This window comes from Paramormyrops kingsleyae, chromosome 22 (assembly GCF_048594095.1).
Source record: "Paramormyrops kingsleyae isolate MSU_618 chromosome 22, PKINGS_0.4, whole genome shotgun sequence".
Lineage (NCBI taxonomy): Eukaryota > Metazoa > Chordata > Actinopteri > Osteoglossiformes > Mormyridae > Paramormyrops > Paramormyrops kingsleyae.
Genome location: NC_132818.1, coordinates 20711960 through 20732280, shown reverse-complemented (window position 1 = coordinate 20732280; position 20321 = coordinate 20711960). Strand labels below are relative to the sequence as shown.

Here is a 20321-nt window from a genome sequence, read left to right as displayed (position 1 = left end):
TTTTTTCCCCCTCTGTCCTGTGTCTGTTAGACTGACGTTCGCATTGTCCTCATTGGTTACTCCTGCTTATGAGCTTGCCACGATTTGGCTGACTATAGAAGGAAGCATTACTTTTATTTAAACCTGACTTAGATTTGTTTCATGAAAGTCATTCAATATCCTACTAGCTTGATCTGTATTTAAAGAGGGTTATTTTTCATTGTAGCATGTGTGCAGACCGAAGCATTTTAGCCACATTTATTTAATCAAACAATAAAGCACATCTTTGACAATGTTTCATCCATCCCCCAGCCTTTTATCCTGGTTAGTATAGGACGCAAGGCACTGCCATTCGCCAGACCTTAATGAGAGTATATAAACCTTACAAACAGCATGTTACAAACATCCATCCATGCACTGTTTATACTGAACTCAGGCTGTCTTTAATGTCAGAATTATATCTCAAAGCTGCATCACATTATTAGTACAGAGCCCTTTCTGAAGAGATAAGTGTGATTAGTGTTTCTGCATTGGAGTGAGTAATGCAAATCCTTCAGAGAATGGCTTTACTACAGGGTCCAAGATTACTGGACCTCTGATGTTCTCCCACGAGACCTTTACTGATGAGAGTGCTGGTGCAGATTAGCTGCACGGCACCGCACAGAACACTGAGCGTGGACCTCAAGTGCGAACACGAAGAGCAGGCCGAGAAAATGAGAGAAGCATCGGTACCCGAGCGCATAAGACAGTCCAGAAAGATCAGTTAACTCCACTAGCACTTCATTCTTCTAGGAATATGAACAATGTCTAAACTGTGCAGCATTGATGAAGGCATTGCAGAATGGCCCCAACCCTACTGTGTACCCCCCCCCCCCCCCCCCAGAGTGGACCTACTCCGGACACCTCATGAAATGTATTTCTGGCTATGGGTCTGGCCTGGCTTCCAGTTTAGCTAAAACTTGACCAGCGTTACCCTAAAACTTGGCTTATAAGCTCTGAGACACTATTTGAATAGTAACTTTGTCAGTTCTCAGCCGAATAGCTTTTCTTTGCATGTTGGACATACAACGAAAAGTCAAACTACGACATCAAGTCTGAAATGTACATATTTAAAAACTTTTTTTTTTTGCTATAGACATAAATGTCTTTATTGTGATATTTTTATAACAACCAATTCTTCACTCAACAGACTTGTGAAAAATGTGCTTGCTTTTCCATTGTCTTCACAGTTAGTCGATTTTCAGGTCTACAAGAGGATTTGGTTTACTGGACACAAGAAGTCAGATTCAAAGCATTTAGCAGTTAAAGGTTATTGAAGATTGAAACATAAATTTGTGTGAAGTGTATATCTATATATTAGTGTATTCTAATAAGTAGTCATACAATGATATTATTGGATATGTTCCTTCCTGGTGATGAGCTTTCTTTCTTTAGCACGTCAGACATGGGTGTCAGAATAAAATCAGGGTGACGTGTCACATGGGTGTCAGAATAAAATCAGGGTGACGTGTCACATGGGTGTCAGAATAAAATCAGGGTAACGTGTCACATGGGTGTCAGAATAAAATCAGGGTGATGTGTCACATGGGTGTCAGAATAAAATCAGGGTGACGTGTCACATGGGTGTCAGAATAAAATCAGGGTGACGTGTCACATGGGTGTCAGAATAAAATCAGGGTGATGTGTCACATGGGTGTCACAATAAAATCAGGGTGATGTGTCACATGGGTGTCAGAATAAAATCAGGGTGACGTGTCACATGGGTGTCAGAATAAAATCAGGGTGATGTGTCACATGGGTGTCAGAATAAAATCAGGGTGATGTGTCACATGGGTGTCAGAATAAAATCAGGGTGACGTGTCACATGGGTGTCAGACTAAAATCAGGGTGATGTGTCACATGGGTGTCAGAATAAAATCAGGGTGACGTGTCACATGGGTGTCAGAATAAAATCAGGGTGATGTGTCACATGGGTGTCAGAATAAAATCAGGGTGATGTGTCACATGGGTGTCAGAATAAAATCAGGGTGATGTGTCACATGGGTTGCACAGTTGAGTCATGCCTGGCCAGCGGTATCGTCATGGCTTCAGCTGAACATCTCTTTTGTGTGGGTCCCTCTGTGTGAGGCTCCATCACCTGCATTTGCAGTCCAGTCAGGAGCCTATAGGTTCACCCAGTTTGCCAGCTTGCTCATACGGGATGTGCGTCACGCCAGGTCACATCCTCATCTTTCAACCCGGACGAAATGTCATCCGACATTTTCCCATGCCTGAGATGAGTACAGCCAGAAAGCATGAAAAGACTGAAAAATCTGAACAAGCAGAGCGGAACGTCCGTATTTCCCACGACGATCTCCTCTGTAAAAACCATTTTGCTCATTTTATAAATGAAAGAAAATCCCAGAATTTAATCAGAAAGCAATAAAGTTTACTAAACGGCTCAGTGTGGAATATCGGAAGGTAGTCACTAACTGGCTCTACACTCTAACTTCACAGCACATCTAACTGCACAGTGCAGACGCATACAGACAGGAGGGGGTTTATGTCGCTTTGCACAGAAGGCCCAGGAATCAGTCTCCAGACAGGCGTGACACTGCACTGTGAACCAGCCGAGCGGATCTGTTGTATCTGCAGGGGTAATGCCGCTTTCTCCTTTCCTTTTACCTTGGGCTGTATACTGATATTACATATTCTTACTTTCTTACCACATCACTAATTTAGGTTGACCAGATAATCCATGTCAGGGAGGACACTTTGAGCTACTTCGGGTTTTACAAACTACTTTCAAACTGACAGGCTCCAGTGCTCGGCTAAATCGTTAATTTCTTCTTGTGCTTTGACTGGTTTGTCTCCTTGATTGAAAGACTCATCCAGCTATTTCACATTAACATTAGTGACACATGCATGATTATAGGAGACCAATCAGCACACAGCAAGAACTCAGTGCTCAAGTGAAATCCAGGTCCTTTTAATTGAAATGGAAGTTTACAAAACCGCTCCATAAAGCCTTCTTTATCACATCCCAAAGACCTTCAATGAGGTTAAGGTCACAACTCTGTGGTGACCAAGTCATACGTGAATATGCTTCCTCATGCCCCCTGAACCACTCTTTGACAGTTCGAACCCATTGAATCTTGGCATTCTTGTCCTGGAATATGCCAATGCCAACAGGGAGGAAAAAAATCCATTGATGATGAATGGAGGTGTAACCTGGCCATTCAGTAGATTCATGTACTCAGCTGACTTTACTTTATTGCTGCATGACGTTGCTGAGCTGTAATAATGATCCAGTCATTGGCTCTTCAGTATTTGCTGATATAAGTTCAAATGGTGACTTTTTGTTTTTGGCTGGGCAGTGTGTAACATAAACAACACGTGTAACTTGCATTACATTTTCATTACATACGTGTAAAGGCTTATGATTCAATAACGTCCATCAGGAAAATCACAACATATTGACAAATAAATAACTGAGCTTTGTAGAAGAAATCACTGGAAACTGATATTCATTTCCAAACCATTATCAGATAAAGACACCAGACAGAATTTTCATTGTGGTCAAAAAGAATTTATTTATTCATATTGTGAATGAATCAATATGACCTTATTTTTGTAGAAAATTAGCCACTTGTTGTTAAAATGATAGATTTGGGTTGTAGAAGCATTTGTTTCCTAAGAGGAAATCAATTGTAATAAGATGTATTAGATAGACAGGTTCTAGGAAAACAAATGGTTTATGTAAGTATTTTTGTATTTCCCCTGGATTAAACAAAATTCTTAATAACTTTCCCAATGGCCGTATTTTGTATATCAGAGTATTTGCAAGGTCATATTGATTATCTCATTGAGTATGAAACAACTTATAAGTTTATGAAATATAGTGAGACTACGACAAAAAAATCACTAAACTATCATAAAATTCATATGATAAGATCCCAAAGATTTTAGCTCGGGAATGTTTACTCTAGAAAGTGCCCCTGGTCCTTACACATACTAACTTACTTCACCACAAAGTGTTTGCAGGAATACTTTGAATTCTGAGGATGCCTTTAAACACGGCACAAAAACTCTCACTCAAAGAAGGAAGGAAATGCCACGTTGTGTCAGTCAATCAGCTGATCAATCAAGCTTACACATCAACTCTGCTGGAAGCAATACTAGTATACAGATTTCTAGAGTGAAAATCTGAGATTCTGGCTGCCTAACCTATTTGCATGGTAATGATGACTGATGTGTCTGTGCTAATTAGTAACATTTTACTGTTAGTGGGTTTTGCTGACTACAACACTGCACATTAGTCAACATAATGTATAAATGTGGTCCGATTTTACCACTTTGGAGTGAATCTGTTGAGAATCCGCAATGACTTTTATGCAGGCATGTCAGAAGCATTTTGAATGTGGGGGGGACACACTGATTTATGTTAAATGTGAGGGGGTCCAAACGAATAATTATGAAATGTGAGGGGGACACGTCCCCCTCAGATTTAATGGCGGCGACGCCCGTGATTTTATGAGTGTTATACGTTGTGCGTTTCTCAGTGAATATTAGTAACTGATGCAATATGTAGTAAAATGAGTATGGACCTAATTTCAAATCCTTCAAGTTTCCGTCAGATGGCCCTCTGTGAAGACACCAACTGGAATTCACAACTTTGTCATTCTCGGATAGTGAGGTTTGCTCGATACCCAACGTGTATCAATGCCGGTCAGTGTGATATCCAGTATAACCAAAGATCTCCAACTCCAATTCAGCAGTGATGGCTGTCGGGCCTTGTGTCACACTGGCCTCACAGCTAATACCGGACTCCTGCTCTGGTTGGATTTATTGCTGGTTCACATAGGAAGATAAAAGCAGTGTATCAGATTTTTTGCTGGGCCATTATGTTTTTGGGCAATTTACCACCTAAATTGATCAAGATTGATCTGGCCTTTCCAACCCCATCTACTTAGTCATTTTTACACTGTAGCTCTCCATGTCATTAATGATTTTCTTAAGCAAGAAAAGGAACAAAGAAGAAACTTGGCCTTCATCAGTCTCGTACCTGAAAAGCAGGTGCTTTCGTTAGACCGTTCTAATATATGTTCTGTCGAGTATTAGCTGATTATAATAAATGTTTAAATGTTTTTTATAAGTAAATTGATTTGAGAATTTACTAGAAATCATAACTATTGACTATAGTTATAGTTTCTTATAATTAACAAAAGTTGAGTAATGATATTTTATATTGTATATTGTTATATTATTCGCTGATGCCTTTCTGTGAGAACTTGGTCTAAATTGTATAAAAGTTTGGTTAAGTTAAAGCTAAAAAGCTTAAAAATACTGAGGAAGTATCTGTCCCATGGAAACTTCAGTAATTCGCTCATGATAACTGCAGGGTAGACGGAGTAATGTCAAAAATCAGACTTATTAAAAACAATTCTTGCAATTGCTTTCAGAGGCAGCGGACTCCCTTGATTGGATGTCTGTCCCGTGGATATTTGATATCTGAGCAACAAAACGAATTCAAATTAAATGAAAAAAGAAAATGCAATATAAATAACGATGAATTATTCAAATTATTATTCAACTTTCCTTTTCATGAGGACAGAATCAATCACAAACAGGGGACCAGTTAGAAATTAATACATTTATAACTTCATTCTAAACAAAATATTTTGGTTTCTTGTGTTTGTCATCTAACTGTACATTGATCATTTGTATCCATTCATAATTATAAGGAATCTGAGTCTTTAATTATAATATTAAACTTCATTATTAAGGACTTCCCTGAGGTTGACTGGTGTTGAGAAGATTATAAGAAATGTGTATAAAGGTGTTTTTATAAGTAAATTGATTTGAGAATTTACTAGAAATCATAACTTCATTGACTATAGTTATAATAGTTTCTTACAGTTATCAAAAGTTAATGTATGTAATGTAATGAAAGTAATGATGTTTTATAATGTATAATGTCCCTTGTATGTCTCTTGGATATTTGATAGCTGAGCAACAAAACACGTAATTTCAAAATGTAATATAAACGAAGACAAATTATTCTAATCACTGCACAAACTTTACTTTTCACAAGGACAGTATCAATCACAAAGAGGGGTCACTTATTAAATAATACATTAATTATGGCAAATTCTAAGGAATCTGAGTCTTTAATTACAGTATTAAACTTGATTATTAAGGCCTAAATTAATTGCCCTGTGATGGGTCGGCACTCCATCCTGGGTAATTTGCAGACTTGTGCCCATAAATTCCAGGATAAGGTTTGGACCCCTACGACCCTTAAAAGGGCATGCGGGTTTGGGAGATGGATATTAACTAAGCTCTTACTCACCACTAGGTGGGGACGAGTTTAAAAGGTTATGGCAGATTTCCAGGGCCACCGTCCAGATTCCCAATTTGTGACTCCCTGCACGTCACCACTGAGGCCCTCCACGCCAGAATAATGACACTGTCCTGGAAGGACAGGGCTGATAAAACGTACCAGAGACACATCGGCGGCTCAACAAGTTCAGACTGTATACGGCTATGATTTGAAGGCGTACGTGTTAGAAGTCATTTAAATCACATCGGGTGAAAGGGGCGGCAGATATCAAACTGGAGACAAATGCATACTGTTCAGTGTAGGTTTAATCAGGCCTGGAAATTCAAATCTTCCGCACGGCGGAATCTGACCCAAACTTAAGCAACGATTTATTTGTGTCAGGTTGGATTCTGATTCAATCCAATACACAAGAAATGCTGTAGAATTTTAATATCTAAGAAGATCCTATGCAACATAATAAAACACCATTATAGTATTATAATAGCTTAAATCAGGACGGCACTGAACAGCTGATAGGCTTGATGTGAGTCGGTGGTCTTTCCTTGTTGTAGTCCCCAGTGCAGCTGACATCATCACACCAAGGAACGATCCAGCTGAATAAATTAATTGATAAAGTCGTCTTACTTCTGTCCAAAGCACCTTTTAAAAAGTATAGTTTCTATAAGCATGTGCTTATAGGTACAGCTATTGCACATAATTAAATTGTAACCCTTCTCTCTTCTGTAAGTCACTTTGGATAAGAGCGTCTGATATGTTGAATAAGATTTAAATGAATCAAGTCAAAAGTGTCAAAAAAGTGTCTCATTAGTCAGATATGATTTTAAATGTGTCCAGGCGAAGTGGACTTGTGTGTCTTCTTGTGGAGGAGATACCATAGAATCAGAACCATTAAGTTTTTAAACAGCTTAATTCTGCAGGCAATAAGAGAATTGAATCCAGCACATTAATCCTATCAGTGCCAGTACATTAAGTGTAATGAGAACTGGTTCAGTTTGAGCTACTGCCCAGATAGCAAAATTCTTTTGGGCCAGATCTGGCCCACACTATTCATTTTCCTTTGGCCCAGATACCGCAAAGAATGACGGCCCTGTGACGGCCCAGACCTGGATTTTCTGATTCGGGCCATAACAGGCCCAGTGACGGGCCAGACATGGTTCTTCCTGATTTGGGCCATAACAGGCCCAGTGACGGCCCAGACATGGATTTTCTGATTTGGGCCATAACAGGCCCAGTGATGGCCCAGACATGGTTCTTCCTGATTTGGGCCATAACAGGCCCAGTGACGGCCCAGACATGGATTTTCTGATTTGGGCCATAACAGGCCCAGTGATGGCCCAGACATGGTTCTACCGGATTTGGGCTACAACAGGCCCAGCGACAGCCCAGACATGGATTTTCTGATTTGGGCCATAACAGGCCCAGTGATGGCCCAGACATGGTTCTACCTGATTTGGGCCATAACAGGCCCAGTGACATCATAAAGCACAATGGATACACAATTGATATCAATAAAGTTTATTTTTACTTTTACTATAAACAACATATAAATGCTTTTCAACAAACCACTGATTGATATTTAATTACACTTTACTTTGTAACATCAACAGACAGATGAGGCGTTTAAAGCACTTCACAACATACAAAATATCTAAGAACATGGCCCTGTAAAACTGGTTAATAAAATGTGAAATTTGGGTGGTTAAAAACACACACAAAAAAATCCAAATACAAAACAAGTAAATACATCACAAACAATGGAATTAAGTGTCATTTGCCCTTTTTGCATGTTCCTTCATTCCTCCATCCCTGTCAGGTGCCAACTGAAGCCATCTTTGAATGTTTTTCTCTGCCTCCTGGTCCGTTGCACTCCTAGTTAAGGAATTTTGCAGCCACAACACACAACACAAAACTATTAATGCCACCTGCTTCTAAGGCATAGAACATAAATCATACCATCAAGATCAAGACAGCACCCAACATTTATAGTATAAAACAATTCCAAAACACATACAGTAGTACACAAATAAGGAGATATGAATCATTATGTCCATGACAGAATATCATGAACAAGTAAACAATATTTAAACAGGGTTGTTAATTTCACCATTTAATTCACAACACGTCAAAGTTGTATGCATATATGTATGCAATCTGAAATGTAATATCTGTTCTGATCTGACATAAAAAACACTCATTGCTGAACTGTAACTGTCCAGAAGGCTGCTATATCCAATACTGCACAGAATATATGATTGTTCCATATGAATTTCATCCCTGTTTTTTTTTTACTGTGACTTTAATATGACACACAACTTTACCAACTTATGATCATGCATAACTGATAAATCTGTCGATTGATCAATTAGACGCATATATATATATATATATATATATATATATATATATATATATAAGGATATATTTCCATCACTAGGAATTAAATGCACAAAGTCGTAAATTGGAACTTGCGGTGCTCATTTTTAACCAAACAAGTTTCAGATATCACCAGCAACAAAGGAGCAGTGGACTGAAGTGACATGTCCCCCATGAAAAGAAAAAAATAGAAGGTGCAGGTTTGGATTAGCTGTGGCGCGACCTTTATCACTTCTCAGACAGAGAAATGTCGTTTGGCGTGGGAGATTGTTGTGTTAAATGCGTGTGTCCCACACACAATACGTGAGACTTGAGAGCTCTGCAGATGTAATCTAACGTTAAACATCTGATTTAAACTCGAGAGCCCTGTATTTAATATTATGTCAAGGCGTGTGACTTGTTTGAACCGACTTTTTAAAATGAACGATCATTCCCAACATACCGTTCCGACAGAATCTTAAGCTAAAATCTCTGACTAAAAAGGTTAAATGGAACTTTAAAAGTAACTGAAATATTTCACTTACCACAATTCGCTCGTTATTATTCAAACTGAATCAGCCATCTAAAGTCGATCGACGCCGTCAACAGCCTCAAAGTCCGGTGAAGTTGCAGTGACGTCTAAAGGACATTGATTGGTCTAAACTGAAACGTTAACGCCCACTTATTTCAGGATTGGTTGTTCAGCGTAGATGATCAAATACCGAACGGTCAATAGAAAAGCCCTATACACAAAGTATTCCAAACGGGTTTATATTTTTAAAAGACAAGATTTTAGAGAAGATAAATTAATGTTTTCATTTGTTTTTACTTTTCCTTTTTTAAGTAAACATGTCAGATGAAAAATAATGATTGACGATATACCGTAGTTAACAAAAAATATCCAATAAGTTTTAATGGTTTTCCAATGTTAAACAAAAAAATTATCATATCAGTGGGACTGTACTATGTCAACAGCTGGTGCTTGGAGTCTTTTTGTATGTCAGCCATTGGCCCTTTATTGTGTTTCTCATGATCTTTAGTATAGGCTTTATCCCAAACAGACAGTGGTTATGATATAATAGAGAGCAGAGCCTTCAGCCACAATTTTATGCCAGATGAGGGTCAGGTATGGGACAAAGCATTACCAATGCTCGAACAGACCCAGGTGACATCTTGCAGATTTACATATACAACATAATGAAATGAGAACCTCATATATATTGCCTTAGAAAAGGTGCAACAAGAATGATTCCTGGTCTTAGAGGAATGTCTTATGAGGAGAGGTTAGCGGAAGTGAATCTGTTTAGCCTTGAGCAAAGGAGACTAAGGGGGGATATGATTCAGGTCTATAAGATTCTAACGGGTCTGGATGCTGTTCAGCCAAATGACTATTTCAGTATTAGTCTAAATATTAGAACTCGTGGCCATAAGTGGAAATTAGCGGGAGAACATGTTAAAACAAATTTGAGGAAGCCCTTCTTTACACAGCGTGTAGTTAGAGTATGGAATATTCTTCCTGCTAGTGTAACGGAAGCTAAAACCATGGGTTCCTTTAAATCCGAGCTAGATAAGATTTTAACAACTCTGAGCTATTAGTTAAGTTCTCCCCAAACGAGCTTGATGGGCCGAATGGCCTCCTCTCGTTTGTAAATTTCTTATGTTCTTATAGACTAAGACCAGGGGTCACCTTTTTGAAACTGGGAGCTACTTCACGGGTACTGAGCCTTACGAAGGGCTACCAGTTTGATACATTTTTCTTAAATCATGTATAATAAACGCGTTTTAAATGCTTTCTTTTAGATATTGCCATTTTCAAATCTATATAAATGCAAATGTGATTAAAGAAGAATATCAACAGGATAAAATTAAATTTTAGACGCCATGCTCAATGGTGAGTTGTGCTATTTTTAGAACAGTCACCGTGGGCAACTCATGTGGTCCTTGGGGGCGCCCTGGTGCCCACGGGCACCATGTTGGTGACCCCTCCTATAGACTGTAGTCAGAATGATCTTCCATGTTAAGACTAGTTCTGGTTCGAATTTTTTTGAGAATATTTATCTGACATCAGGCCAGAATTTTACACCAGGTGAGGGCTAGGTACGACACAAATCATGTTACCAATGCTGAAATGGATGACTGTCAGCCAAAGTCGTCCGACACGCAAAATGCCGACTGTCAGCCAGAATCGTTCGCCGCGCTCAGAACGGTTCTGGCCCAGATTAAAAATGCCGACAGTCAGCCAGAAACGCTCGCCGCGCTCAGAACGGTTCTGGCCCAGATTAAAAATGCCGACAGTCAGCCAGAAACGCTCGCCGCGCTCAGAACGGTTCTGGCCCAGATTAAAAATGCCGACAGTCAGCCAGAATCGTCGCCGTGCTAGGCCCACAATCGGCCCGAAATTTTTTACCGTTGCTGACAGTGAACCGAATGTGCCACAACTCAGCGAGAATCGGCCCACATGTGCTTGCTAACTGGGCAGCAGTGCCGGCTTGACGCCTGATCTGGGCCAGACCTGTCTTCTATGTGCCTGGGCCACATAGACCAAACCACAATCGGGCCACATCTGGCATGCCATAATGTAAACAGTGCCATCATTGCCAGACCTGGCCCATATCTGGTTGACATACCACTTGCCATGCCAGAACTCAGCCAGCAATGCCGGCTTGACGCCAGATCTGGGCCAGACCTGTCTGCTATGTGGGTGCTTGTATTATCTTAGTTGCCAGAAGTCGCTTTATTGTTGCTTTTGTTGGGCAGACATATATTTTATTGAGTCGTCAGTAGTAGTATAATTATTGTTATGACTGTCCTATCTTTAGTGGCTGTAGAGACACGTCTTTTTTTCATTCTGACATATGAGTAACAATGTATGATTTAAATGACAATGACGCTGACGTTGAATGTGTAAATGACAAATAAACAAACGAAAGGCCTGATAGAAATGAGGGCGTATCCGTAGCGACAAATCTCTCTCTTTCGGCGTAACCTGAGCGAGAGGCTTCCGAAGAAGGCCGTCCACATTCAGATCAAAAGGACCTTTACCGGTGTCTTGCCATCTACCTCCAATGGTCCACGCAAAAACGCCGCTCCCCCCTCCCCCCTCAGCAATAACCGGGACACATCACCTTATCAGCCCTACCGCAGACTTCAAAACCCATTCATACGAAAAGCCTTTTCTCAGAGTAACTTGAAGATCTCTGCAGCTGAATATATCTTAGTGTGTGTATATATAATTACAGGAATTATGACACTATTTGACTGGTGCAGCAATCTGAGTGTAATTTGGCTTTAACAGTCAAGAGAGTGATTTCCATATCTACCGCATCATTAGCCAGCTGTTGAAATGGGTTCGAAGAGTGATGTTTCATGCCTTTTTAACGCTCGCCTTTTTTAGTCTCGAGCAAGTACGGCCCCGGAGATCTCCTCCTCTTTAAAAAAATAGATTAAAAATAAACTTTGAATGAATGTGACGCATGGCTTTGTTTGTCGCTGCAGATATCGGGAGGTGTTAGAAGATCTTTCAGCCAAAGTTTCATGCAGTCATTAGTCAAAATACTGGAATAAAGTGAAATGGATGACTTTTCAGCCACAGGAGACTTGCAATCAACATTAATAGACTGGTATCCTGTGTTAGATTTTAACACCCACTTCTGACCTACAAAGCTCAGCTTGACCCATAGAGACAGTCATGTGACAATTGGCCAAAGTCATACTGCTACAATGGCATCTTATCCATTCTGCAGACAGGCCATTGCCATGGCATATTTTTTATGGATCATACTCTGCCAGTAAGTCCCCATTTGGGTCCTCTCACATTACGCAGGATCCCATGACTTTGGTGTAGGGCAATTTTATAGTAAATAGCTCCATTGCACCGTGTCAGCAGATGGGATTTTGAGAATGTTACGTTCATAGGAGGCAAGTTATACGTGACCTTACATTCAATATTCATTACTGAGCCCGGATAACTGTAGGCCCCATGGCTCATGTGTCAGGCACTCAGTGGGTCTTTGTCGGGGTTTAGAGCTCGGGGAGAAAAGAGGGAATTTTTTTGGCATGGTTCAGGTAATGTAGCTTGGGCCTCATTAGATCTTTACAGAATCACTATTACATGGGCAAAAAAGACATTTAAAACAGATTTCCTGTGCAATCGAGAACACACCGTTAAAGGCTAAGATAGGACTTCATTGTTTTTGAAGAATGGAGGAGAAAGTGTTGGGATTAACGATGATTAGGTGTCAGGGATCAAACAGCAGTCTTTCACGAGAGCCCCGGCCGGTCAGAATCTGGACGGCGTCGCATTTCCAACAGCTCTTAAGGACGCGTGAGTCATCTGATTCGTGCAGAGCGGTGGGAACTCTTAGCGGCAGGAAAAGCGGGTGGCGTTTGGAGACGGACGCAGCGAGTGTGAGCCGAAGGGAGCCAGCGGAGAGCTCATCCTGGGGTGACTTGCCCTAGGGGCAAATTAAGTGCCCCCACATTTCCAAACAGCGGCGACTTCTCCGTCCCCAGAGCAGCCTCGCCAACGCATGGCACATTTTCCCCGCCGCCCCCCCATTCCGTTTATCCGTCCATTAGCGGTACCCAGGGAACAGGGCTCTTTTGTACCTGCGCAGGCTGGATTCTGCAGCCCAGTTCAAGGGAAGGTAATAGGACAGGAATATCTGCACTGCCACTAGTAAAAACAGTTACTGACATTACTGTCAGTATCTGTCAGTATCTGACATTACTGACATTACCAACCTGTGATTGCTATCAGTCCCAGATTTAATGTGTCTGCTTGCCTTTCATTGCTAAATACATTAGGCAAACTAGTTAATGGTGCAGTGTGAGCAATAGTGTGTGTAATTATACAATTATTTAACTGTATAATTTATATTTACACTTTTGGTACAGTGTAAGTACAGTGGACAGTATGGTTAAATCAAATAAATGTATGTCGTTTTGTAGATATTTCAATCAGTTTTGATGCTGAGAAGATATTCAGCGATACTCTGGCTCTACAATAATGGCACTTTGTCGATCCCTGTGGGGACATTCTCTCTTCGCCGACGATCACCCAGCTCCCCATGACACACAGACACACGTGTAGGTGAGAGCGAGCTTGGCAGCGAAGGGCGGCTACCTGCAGAGTCACCCATGGCGGTTAAGGGCCTCGCTCGAGGGCCTCCAGACGTGTGACTGATCTGCCGAGGTCAGACTCAAACGAGGGAACTTCTGATCACAGGTGTGGAGGCTTCGCTTGCTGAACCACACTCTGCCCCCCTCCACTGAAGTGATGGAAAGGGAGATATTATACTTTTGCTTTAACCATCCATCCATCCATCCATCAATCCATATTTTTTCCAAAGTCTTGATCAGTCTAGGGTTGTGGGGAGCTCAGGTCCTATCCAATACAGTTTAGGACACAAAGCTAATTCATCTAGCAATGTGCTAATTGAGGTTTAGCACCTAATCGCAGCCGACCTTGTACACACCTTGGTTAATTTGAATTCTGTCACTCTTGCTTGACAGCCAGTAGGCCTGAGGGTGGGACTGCAGCCGCCCTTCTACACATCCCGTCCTGCTCTTCCTTTGCCATCTATATCCCCATTTTTTCCCCCTGCTTTCTTTCCATTAAATTAGCATCTTCTCGAGCTTCACTCGCAGTGTCGTTTCTAAGCACGTGTCTCTCGATGCCCTCAAAATGACCGCTGAGCCTCTGTCCGGCCGAAACCTTTAAAAAGATACTGAAAGGAATTCAAAGGACTGAATCTCGGAAGTAAAAGTGCTCATTTCAGTGTCAGGCACCAATCATTTTGCAAAATCTTAACAAGAATGCTTATGAAATGTTTCTGATCCTTTCCGGCTTCTGGGAGACTCCGTGCTGCCGATTTTACACGTAAACAGGCGGATTAAAAACAACATCCATTTTCTTTCTCAAGTTCTTAGAATTCAGGCTTCTGAGCTGAAATGGCTGCTGAGAACCTTTGCATTTTCAAATCCCTCGCCATGGCACCCAGGTTCTGCGGAGAGCGGTCGTCCATGACGCTTGTGCAGTCAAACAGAGGGAGGGGCAGTAAGCTGGCCTTTATTACTGTCACGTAAATCCATGGGGGGGTGGGGGGGGGGGGCAGATACCATCCGGCACTCACTGGCAGGAACTAGAAGGCAAAAAACGGCCAACTGGGCCAACAAAGAGCTCCCCCTACTATAAACCACCTCCTTGTTTTTCGGGGTCTGCTGGGATCCTGCCCCCCCCCCCAGTCCACGTGTCACTGGCCATGGTGCTCTAAGTATGGGGGCCTAGTAGCTGTGTCCTGGTGCTTTTTTTCCTTTTAATATATGGTGCGTATCCAGACTCGCGCCGATGCTCAAAGGCGTGTGGAAGCTCCGCTTCCTTCGGGGTGTCCTATGTCAATCTTTGGGCACCACCTTCTTCTCCTTCGCCAGTCTGGCATCCAGAGCGCTCTGGCCTAATGACCGCGCGCTTGCAGACGAGGCTCCCAGCCCGGCTCCTCTCCTTCCCACCGCCTTCTCGAGGCACGACCTCCCACATGAGCACGTCTCCCTGCCTTCTGGGATCTCCCTCACCATTAGGCTGGCCTGCTTTGGGCCTGCTGCTCCTGGAGGTGTTCATCTAAACCCGGCAGTCACCCTGGCACTTGCAGCGGGTCTAAGAATAAGCCCTTGGAAAGCTATTCTGTATGTGGGGGGTGCAGTTACTGGGGGCTGTAAGCGCTTGTGGGGCCGTTCTGCACCACTCTGCCACCAGGGGGCACTAAACCAGGTAAGTACAATTTCTTTAAGTGATGGAAATTTACAAACTGAGATGATCGCTCTGTAACTGTCTTGTCTGGAGACTAACATGGAAACTGTGAGTTATATATAATGCCCTGTGACGGACTGGCATCCCGTCCAAGGTGCGTCTGGCCTTGTCCCTTGTGGTTTCTGGGATAAGCTCCAGATTCACTATGACTTTATATTGGATGAACGATTATGTAAGTTGCATAGATGGATGAGTCATAGGCAATTATCAAATAATATTAAGGGAACAGGGGAATTCTCCACTGAAAAAAGGCTCGGCATAAAATATAATTAGTGTATTATTTGCAGCAAGGAAGTCCTTTAACCATTTCCATAATTCATCATCTGATATTAATTATTTATTTATATAGATTTTGTTTCAACCAACCAGTTGAGAATAAAGAGTCACAGTCACAGATACTCAACTGGTTGGTTGAAACAAAATCCTGGTCTGGATTTTTACTCTCTGGACCTGAACTGCGCACCTCTGACGTATATGGGCTCCATTAGGCATAAGTGCAGCTAGGCTGAGCTTAAAGATGAAAGTCCAATTGTGAGCAGTATTACAGCAGCAAAAACATAATAAAACTATTCAAGGGCTGGAAGGCAACACAAGAACATTCAGGGAACACAAAGCGGTGTCAGATATTCCTTTTTGTACGGAAAGAGTTGACTATTCTTCTAGCTTAAGTGAAAGTACAAACATACACATCTAAACGCTGAAGCGTAAACCACACGTATGATAAACTTGATTTCTTTCATCCTCTGTGTTGCCTCCAGATTGGATTGACGGGCTGTGGGATGAATCCAGTCAGGTCCTTTGGTCCAGCTGTAGTCACTCTGAACTTCCACAGTCACTGGGTACCTCTTCTTATCTTACCCGCCATGTATTTTGACAGTTTTGTGTTTTCTTCCCCTGACCGGGCTAAGTGATTATACTGTAAGATGGATAGATGTATAGTTTTGTGTTCTTGTGTCACTTCAGAACAATTACAGTACTGTTCCTTAAAAATTCCATTATTATATATTACTTATCTCTCATGTCTGTATGTATGCATGTGTGTTTTTGGTACTTTTTCCTTGTTTTGAGGTCTGATTCGTTCAGCATAGCATAAGAGTATTTCTGCAGACTATAACTGGGTTTATTTATATAAAAGGACACAATGTAAAATGTATATGATGCAGGCAAACACTAATTCCCTGCAGAACATCAACAGCTTTGACATTTCATTTTTTAAAAATTTGGTTCAATCTCTTTACCTAAACATTTAAGTCCAGGTTGTTGGTACACTCCGTAACTTTGTGATGGATATTAAAGGGCAATGCGTTTCTGAGGCCTGGGTGACTTTGGGTAAAGAGACGGAGATATAGGTACGGTGTGTCCGCAGGTGTACTGGGCAAGGCCGTGCGCTGGGGCGCTGCTGGCAGGAACACTGCATGACCCACTGCTCTAACCCCGCTGGAGTCGACCTGCTGACTGGCTAGATGATCTCAAGCAGATGCTTCTCATTGGCCGCCACAAGCAGCCCGGGATTCTGGGTAACACTGGAGGACAGGGGGCCCCGTCCCTCTGCACAGGCATGCTGCAGATAAGGCATATGTGACGTCACTCTGCTGTTCAGTCCATCCATCCATCCAGCTTCAGTGACCTCTTAGTATAGTTAAGGCCATGGTACCTTCAACATGAAAGAGAACTCAAATCAAAACACTCTCGCCGCGTCACTTGACATTTGATATGAGTGAGAAAATGTGTCCAACTCCACAGCAGTGATGAAATACTGCAAATAATTCCAGCACCTAGGAGAGTCCGTGTTTCCCTTTTGACTTTATAATAGTAAAATTAATCATTTAATTTAAAAAAAGCACCATGAATGAAATGTCACCGCGCTTTCAGCGCCTGGCTAAACATGCAGTGCTACCCAAAACACACACGCCGTCTGTTCCCACGGAGATGAACAGATTTCCTGAGGGTCAAAGGTCAGGCAGCGGGATAATGATTCTTCTCACCCGTGACTTTCTCTAAATTATAAATGTCTATCACCAGGGGGCCAGTTTTTCTATTAACCTTCTTAGATAAATTAATGTCTTTTCATATCTCTCAGTTTCTCTATTTCATAGAAATATACCATTAAAGAGGCCTTGTCTCTACCTGGACCAGGTTCAGTTTAATTAAACCAATTCAAGATATAGAATTACAAGTATAATCAGTTGGATAAATGATACTTGCACTGGTTTTATTTCATCATGCGTTGTATTTTCAGAAAGTTCAGGTCCAGAGAGTAGAAATCCAGACCAAGATTTTGTTTTAACCAGCCAGTTGAGTATCTGTGACTGTGACACTTTATACTCAACTGGTTGGTTGAAACAAAATCATGGTCTGGATTTTTAGTTTTGGACCTGAACTATTGACCTGTAATATTACCCAGAATTGCACATTACCTTTAGCTATTGTAAATTTACAGAAGGGAATTTAATAGATGTCACAGAGTACAAACGAGAATGGCCGAAGCGGTAAACATATAGAACAATGCGTGTCGCCTCCATAATGCTGCTTGCCAAGCCAATAAATTAAAAATGGAATGGTGGAGTACACCTACTCCACAAGAGGCGTGTTTGATCTTCAGCCCACGCTGGGTAAGTTGAAGTTGGAGTCTGGTTTTCTTGTCTCTATGGAGAAAGTAAAATGCGACAGAGACCAAATATCTTTGTGTGCAATCCTCAAAAAAAAAACCTCAAAATGAAAAATGTGTTGTGTTATCTTACTTAAGCTTTAACATTATCACGGGTACACTTGTATACTTTGAGTCTTCCTTAGAAACACTGTTTATGACACACTTTCACTATTTTAACATGCTGGCTTTCGAAAATGAACACCCGAAGTATTCTTGGTTATAATTCATGTTTTATTAATAATATGTAGATGTGGGCTAGGGGCCAAAGGTGACATTTCATCAGGGGGCTGAGAATTTCTAGCCTTAGCATGTGATTGGCTGCCTTCAGAGGCGTATCTGCCACGAGCCGCCGCATATTGATAGATTACAGTGACGCAGACGCATATTCCCTCTGACACTTTCAGAGGGATCACAGTTCATACGTTTCCCCCCCCCCCCCCCCAGTGCCCAATTACTCCATTTATGATGGGTGTCCACCTGAAGACAGGGCACCCTGATGTGTATGCTGATGTCTGTACAGAAATTTCCATTGTACATGCCAGGGTCTTCATCCAGCGAGACAGCACAGCTAGAAGATACTAGGTCCTACTGAAAATTAAGCCATACCTTTGTAGGCGTCCAGCCAATACCAACCATATACACCCTCAGAAAAAGGGTAACAATTAGTAACTTTGCTTATCACTGAGGCTGTACCCTTGTAATTATACTTTTTAAGGTTCAGAAACGGGATTCTGAGGAACATCCCAAAGGTACAAATATCATTAATGTACCATCAATGGTACAGAAATGTTCCTCAGAGTATATTTCTGTACCTTAAAAGGTACAATTACCAACAGCTAAGGGTACAATTGGCAGACAAGCAAAGATACACAGTTACCCTTTTTTTCTGAGTTTAGAACATGAAATCCCAGCCAGACTACCAAGTCAGTTAAAATCGTACTTAGGCCTCTCTAAATGTCAAATGTGATCCCTAAGACAAACAGGGGAAACTACAAAAGTCCCAATATGTGCATATACAGAACTGAACTTATGGTGCAAATATTACCGATGTAGTACACCCAGCAAGAATACATCCAATGTGTGGAGGTAAAGAAAAATGAAATGTTTCTAACAGTTTACGTCTGTGCCACTGTGAAGGAGTGTAACACTGTGGTAATTTCAGGATCAGTTGATTTCCCGACAGCTTGAAAGATCTGATCGAACGAACCGCTGTTGAGATGTTTCCAGAAAGGCTGGCATGAGTCACCGGCTGTCTCCGTGACGTCTTAAGCCGGCAGGTGCAGGCATCTGAGGAGCCAACCAAGAAAAACTGGCCTGTGGCTTGTTGATCTTTTAAGAGCTGAGAACCCAGAGACCTTTTTCTATCACACTGGTTCTGTCACACAGTGGGTTGCTCTGTGTATGTCTGTAGGGGGAAATGTCCTGTACTGCACAAATTAATTAAGGACATTCTATAATGTGCGTAAGATGTGCACACTTTACACTTATCGTAGCTGCGCAATAATTGCTTCGAAGTGTCTGTGCACTTCACTTACCAAACTGATAAAAAGATTGCAGGGATACAAAAACAACAGTCGAATAATAAAGGCCATTCAAATGCCTGCTCTTTTAGCAGGTCTGACATCAGCCGTTTGGGAACAATTTCACAAACCCATTATCTTTAATCTCTCAGCCTCTAGTTGTTTTGGTTCCACACCCTGATAATCTGACCGTTGTTTACAGCACTGCTGCCTGTTTACACACACTCTCCCGGTGAACTGCGTACTCCATACCTTGCAGACATTTTGCATCTGCTGTTTTGAGCCCTTTTTATTCTGTTGGCTCTACTTGTCTTCATTGTATTTTAATTAACATTGCTGCAATACCTGCAAACTCTGTAGATTGTTTGTGCTGTGTATATTTCCTGGTTCTTATTATGCTTTTGGGTTTATAATAATTTTACATTATCTTTTTCAAGTTGTTTTTTTATTATTATTATCCTCCAATTTATTTGCTCAACGATCATACTTTTTTTGTAGAATTACTTTTGCTGTATATTATTATGTATAAACAATGCAGTCTTCAAATTGCCTGAAATAACAGTAGGCTACTAGAAATGCAACTCTTCTTCAAAGATGTCGATTCTGGAATATTTCTATGTATGGCAAATAGGCAACTGAAGCGATTATGTACGCAAAGACATATTTGGTAAAGAACTTCAACTTTCCAAC

General features: G+C 41.4%; 1 long non-coding RNA gene and 1 pseudogene across 1 annotated transcript; one reads left to right on the top strand and one right to left on the bottom strand.

Annotated features, from left to right (window-relative positions):
* Positions 1–7800: 7800 nt before the first annotated feature.
* LOC140581654 (uncharacterized) lies at positions 7801–11354 on the bottom strand. Its single transcript, XR_011984780.1, has 2 exons — positions 9199–11354; positions 7801–8170 (listed from the first exon to the last, which is right to left on the bottom strand). It is a non-coding gene; the product is annotated as an uncharacterized lncRNA (long non-coding RNA).
* A 3648-nt stretch (positions 11355–15002) lies between these two features.
* LOC140581707 (aquaporin-5-like) lies at positions 15003–17043 on the top strand (annotated as a pseudogene).
* Positions 17044–20321: the final 3278 nt, after the last annotated feature.